At 46.5% G+C, this 4417-nt stretch overlaps 1 long non-coding RNA gene across 1 annotated transcript in view; it reads left to right on the top strand.

The window, feature by feature from the left end:
* The window catches only part of LOC104912653, a 78332-nt gene extending 74272 nt beyond the window's left edge, over window positions 1–4060 (top strand). The window contains exons 2-3 of the long non-coding RNA XR_794789.2: window positions 1514–1634; window positions 2020–4060. This is a non-coding gene — a long non-coding RNA (uncharacterized LOC104912653). The remainder of the gene's footprint in view (window positions 1–1513; window positions 1635–2019) is intronic.
* The last annotated feature ends 357 nt before the right edge of the window (window positions 4061–4417 follow it).

The following is a 4417-nucleotide window of genomic DNA, read 5'->3' as shown; positions in this document are numbered from 1 at the left end:
AAAGAAAAAAGAAAAAAAAAAAGCAAACAAAACTACCCCTCCTTCCTCACGTGCAGTGCACACGGACTGACAGCACTCGGCTGCTGACAGCCCCTTTGGAGAGATGTGCAGATACCCTGTACTTTGCTTTATGGTATGTTTTACTTATCTGCCTCAGAGGAGGAGGTCTGCTGTACTTAACGCCCTGGGGGTTCAGCTGGAGGCTGATGCTAACGGACTAGAGGAGAAGAAGTGTGTTCCAAAGCTGTTATCACCACTCAGTACAGAGCAAGCGAGTGCCAGGCACAGATTATGCATTTGCAGAGCTCCTGGCCCTCGCCTGTCTGAATTGTCAGGAGAGAAATTCAGACCACACTGTGATCAATCTGCTGTCTGTCAGCATCTGGGAACCAGAGGGCAACCCCAGATCGATCTGCTCTTGGCGCCCTGTCCTTGTTACAGAGCTTACCTCGCTTAATGTGCTGGGTATGCACCTCTGCATGATGCCATACAGAGATATGCCCAGATTTGCTCTCAAGCTTGTTGAGTGTACAGCACGCAGAGAGGCTCTTCTTTTCATTTTGGGCTATGTGAGTCTAGATTTTGAGAGATTGTTCTGCACTTAGGGTGAGGCTCTCAGTGCTCTTGCAGTGTGCATCCTGGGGGTGTAGGATTAAGGGATGGTGATGGAGAATTTGCTGTGGTTCACATAAAGTGTGAGGTTGTGGTTGGACTTGATGATCTTTAAGGTCTTTTCCAACCTGAGTGATTCTATGATTCTATGTTTCTCAGCCCTCTGAAAAGGCATCACGTGAAATCTTTCCAGCCTTCCCAGTCTATGGGGGAGGATTAGGAATGCCATCATAATTTTTTTCTAAATGTTGAATTGCCACGAAGGTCTGTAAGAGGGTTCAGAATAGAGAGAGCTCTGATCATTGGTGTTTTGGGCATGGTTGCTTACTTGTTTCTTGGAGATCTTGCCCCAGGGTGAGAACTGTTCTCAGCTGGATGAAGCCTGGCAGCAGCTGGAGAAACATCCTTGGGAGGAGAATGCTTTTCCATAGTTGTGTGATGTATTCTTGGTTTCTTGCAATGAGAAACAGGACCACATACCTGTAACCTACTGGCAGATGCTCTCAAAGGTAAGCCCAGTTAGAGGAGCAGAACTAGGGCACGCCCTAGTGCAGAGGACATCTTCAGCTACTGCTCCTGCTGAACCAGTGCTTGCTTTCCCTATCTGGGCACTGGGTTAGGATCAGAGCCAGTCCCCTCTCTGCCAGCTGTTGAGTGTGTGATTTCCTTTCTTCTCTCCCACTCTGTGGTTGGCCTGAGAGCATTGCTGTGCACTGACTTCTGCAAGCAAGGGGGACGGTGGACTTACTGCCTAAGGCTGAAGGAGGCACTGCACCCTTATTTATTATCCACCCTGATGCTGGTGGATTCTCTGCTTAGGGAAATAGGCTGTAAGTATCTATTACATGGGCTCTACTTTATAGTCTTCTCATATTTTCTCTTTTCACTTGGTTTGAAATAGATGCCTTCAAGATACCATTGTACTCTTTGTGATGTTTGAAGTGGAGGACTGAATCTTGCCTGTATCAGCATAAGGGAATGAATTTGCAAGGCTATCCAGGGCTGTGTGAGCATGATGCCAGGTAGGTCTGCATTCATAATCCGAGGTGTCCGTAGGGATGTTTGCCTAAGAAGGCTGCATATCAAAAAGATACCAGGACTGATACACCCCTAGAATCATGGCTTCTTTCCATGCTATCCTATCAATACTTCTCTGAAGTTTTATAATGGTAATTAAAAAAAAAAAAGAGGAATTGTGTAAAATCTACGCTTTATTTCATTTTTCTTCCCCCCCCCTCTCCCCTACCAAGCTCTCTTGAGTATGACATCAGCTTAAGCAGTGTTCATTTAGGATCTTCAGCTTTCAGAGCCAGATTACAATGGAGCCAGCAAAGCGTGCTTTGTTAGCTTTGATTATGTTCCATGTGGTGTAGCACAACAGCTGGAATAATTGAGATAATCTTTCAGCTCATGCAGGGGGAAAAGCGATGCAGAACAAGGAGAAGGAGGAAGCAGGATCAGCACAGCAGCAAGAGCAGCAACTTAGGATTGCTTACATGAGCAGGATCTGGCCCAGTTGTTACTGGAGTATTGTGGAAAACGCAAGATCGCATTTGTATGAGGCTCATTTCCCAAAATATAACATGGGATTAATGGTTTTGGCTCTCCTAAATGGCTCTTTGTGATGTCCCATCCTCTGTTTCTTGAATATGCTGATGGGTTTGATGCTGGAGATTCCCCAGGACTTTGTCCCAAGGCTTTGTTCCTGAGTGGCAGAAGTCACTGCTCTGAGAGGCACAGAGACCTGCTGCCCTCAGCAGCACTCTGCAGGCAGAGATTTTCTTGCCTGCTTCTACTGCTTCATCTTAATCAAATGCATTTATTTGAGGTTGGAAGAAGCTGAAGCTTGCCCAGGTTCACTCTGCTTTAGTTGTAAATGTGAAACCAACCAAGACACAGTGAGTTTTGCTCTTAGCTTCAGCTTGCAGTGAGTACGTTTGCCTCTCCATCCATCCAGGACAAAATGTTTCTGAGGCTATTTTGAGATTTGTTGGGCAGAAAAATGTTATAACCTCACAACACTGGGGGCCGCATAGAGAATATTAGCTGTGGTGGGTATACTTCAGGTCTGTCTCAGCAAAACGTTATCCCACCATTCATTTCCATGCATCCTGACAATCACATGTTCATGAATGGTGACTTGCCCACTTGCAGCAGTTATGCTGTTTCTAGCATTGGTCAGCAGCCCCTTAAGCACGTTTCCCTTTCTGCCCTCCTCCTGTGCCACTTTGCTGTCCTTCCTTTCCCTACAGAGATCTCTCTGTTTCTGCAGAATCTCAGGTAACTCCTCGGAGGCACTCACACATTTCATAAGCAAAAACAGGCTGAAAGGGAAGCCAAGGAGCCTGTTTTGGATGCTACATGTACATAACTATGTATTACAGAAAGCCTAATATGCCCTGGTAAACTTTACTTAACAGACTACTTAATCTCTACAAATGCTAACCTCCAGGTTTTTATTTACGGAGCTGGTGTTTTATGATGCCATTGTCTAATTGAAATGTGTTCATTCCTTCTCCAAGTGCCGCTGCTAAGCATTTTACTGATATATAGCACGAGGGCTGGATGGGATTTTTTTTTTCTTTCAGAGTAAACTTGGGAGACAGATGGTGTTCAGGCGGTACAGATGTGACAGCTTCTATTGCCTTTTTAATGGAGCTTTTCTTGCCAGCAAAGCACTTTTGTTTTCAAATGAAAAAATTGTAATTTTCGCTGGCATTGTAGAAAAACAAGCAGCAATGCAGGAGGAAGGAGATTTAGAGTTGTATGTCTGCAGCAATGAGGGGGCTTCATAAACCAGAGCTGGCGGCTGCCTGAGCTCAGCTCTCCTCTCTCATGGGCTTTGCCCATGAGCCCATGGAGCAGCTTGGGCAGCAGTTGGGCCCTCAGCCATCCCTGTCTCTGCTGAAGCTTTCCAAAGAGCCCATGGCTTGTTCTGTTGGTACAGACAGGGAGGTCGGGGATGGAAGGCACTGGGAGGTCTGGGAACGGCCTCGGAGTGCTTGATATGGGGCCAGCAGGGTGGGCATGGACCAGTCCCCAGCCTCGAGGTGGACTTGGGAGCAGACTGTCTGAGCCAGTTGGCGCTCAGTGTACCATCCAAATCCTTGCGTGTTGGGAAGGTTCAGAACAACATATATATATATATATATATATTTTGGCAATGTGGGTGTGTTTTGTTGGTTGGGTTGAGTTTTTTTTTGTGTGTTTTTTTTTTCTCCTTGTCCAGCTCAGGAGCTTGGAAGCAACAAAAGAAGTGCTCTTTCATTCAATGCCAGGAAAATGCTGTTATTTATCAGGGATAGAAATGGCAATGTTATTTCGCATGGCGGATAACCGATCCTTTGAAACTCGCTATCTCAGGTTGGCACAAAGGTGAAGGGCTCAGCAGAAGAGGCGCAGTTCAACTCCTCTGCAGAGCATCTCAGGGCAGTCCCACTGCAATGTTACTGCTCACCTTAGGAGGAGCTGTCCCAGCAGCTGCTGTCTCCAGCGGTCCTCGAGTCTCTGCTTTTGCTGTGGGTGCCCTGTGTTACTAGCTAAGAGCCCTGGAAAGCAGTGATAAGGAAGGCCAGGGCTGGCTCCGTCCCATCTCTTAGAAGCAGTTCACCTCTCATAAGCCAGTGCTTTCAGCAGCGTGAGCTAGTGAATGGGATCAGAGCTGCCCTGAAACCCACGGGGGTTTGTGCCAACCAGACTGGAGTTTCAGTCTGGAACAAAGACCAGAGCTCTCTGAAATGCTGCAAAATGGGAAATTTCAGCCTCCAGCTGCTTTCACTTTTGAATTTGTTATTTATTTTATTTT

Source organism: Meleagris gallopavo, chromosome 11, assembly GCF_000146605.3.
Source record: "Meleagris gallopavo isolate NT-WF06-2002-E0010 breed Aviagen turkey brand Nicholas breeding stock chromosome 11, Turkey_5.1, whole genome shotgun sequence".
Taxonomy (NCBI): domain Eukaryota; kingdom Metazoa; phylum Chordata; class Aves; order Galliformes; family Phasianidae; genus Meleagris; species Meleagris gallopavo.
Note: the sequence above shows the minus strand (reverse complement) of the source record. Positions and strands in the feature narration are given on the sequence as shown.